Below are 1,332 nucleotides of genomic sequence, written 5' to 3'. Positions count from 1 at the left end.
ATCTACTTAAAGCCAGATCGTCACATTGGCCGCTCTTCTCTCTGAAACGGTTGTACTTATCGTCTGCAAAGCTATGTCGCGTGCTTCGGTATGCGAGACACTAAAAGCACCATAGTAGAACACAGATGAAGCTTCTCAACTGATGTAATAGCCAGTAAGAAGTAGTACAATTCAAGTTTTAGTTATGGATTATTGACTTTTTAACCTTCTTTGGTGCCCTGGACATGAGCTAGGAACTTAAGATTTTGCATGAAAGGAGGACTAGCAGCCGCGTTGCACGGGAGAATGTGAAAAGTGTTCATATGTAGTAAAAGCCTGAGAAATCCGTCCGTTTTTGTCATTTGTTATCGAATCGACTTAAAGCTAGATTGTCACATTGTCCGCTCTTCTGTCTGAAACAGTTACATTTATCGTGTGCAAAGCTATGTCGGGTGCTGCGGTATGCGGAGACACTAGAAGCACCGTAGTAGAACACTGATGAAGCTTCTAAGTTGATGTAATAGCCAGTAAGAAGTAGTACAATTCAAGCTTTAGTTATCGATTATTGACTTTTTACCCTTCTTTGGTGCCTTGGATATGTGCTAGGACCTTACGATTTTGCATGAAGGGAGGTCTAGCAGCCACGTTTCATGGGGGAATGTGAAACGTGTTCATATGTAGTGAAAACTTGAGAAATCAGCCCGTTTCGTCTTTTGCTATCGAATCAACTTAATGCCAGATTGTCATATATGCCGCTCTTTCCTCTGAAACGGTTCCATTTATCGTGTGCAAACCTATGTCGCGAGCCACGGTATGAGGAGACACTAAAAGCACCGTAACAGAACACAGAAGAAATTTCTAAGTTGATCTGTTAGAACACAGAAGAAGCATCTAAGTTGATGTGAAAGCCAGCACGTAGCAGTACAATTTAAGTTTTAGTTATCGATTATTGCCTTTTTAGACGGCTTTGGTGCATTGGACATGAGTTAGGACCTTAAGATTTTGCATGAAGGGAGGTCTAGCAGCCACGTTGCACGACAGAATGTGAAAAGTGTTCATATGTTGTAAAAACCTGAGAAATCCGCCCGTTTTCGTCATTTGCTATCGAATCGACTTAATGCCATATCGTCAAAGTGGCCGCACTTCTCTCTGAAACGGTTACATTTATCGTGTGCAAACCTATGTCGCGAGCTGCGGAATGCCTGGATACTAAAAGCATAATAATAGAACACAGAAGAACCTTCTAAGTTGATGTGACTGTCATGTGCAAAGCTATGTCGCGTGCTGCGGTATGCGGGGACACTACAAACTGCATAATAGAACACACAAGAAACTACTAAGTTGATGTGATAG

The sequence above is a fragment of the Schistocerca gregaria genome, unplaced genomic scaffold (genome assembly GCF_023897955.1).
Source record: "Schistocerca gregaria isolate iqSchGreg1 unplaced genomic scaffold, iqSchGreg1.2 ptg000577l, whole genome shotgun sequence".
Lineage (NCBI taxonomy): Eukaryota > Metazoa > Arthropoda > Insecta > Orthoptera > Acrididae > Schistocerca > Schistocerca gregaria.
Note: the sequence above shows the minus strand (reverse complement) of the source record.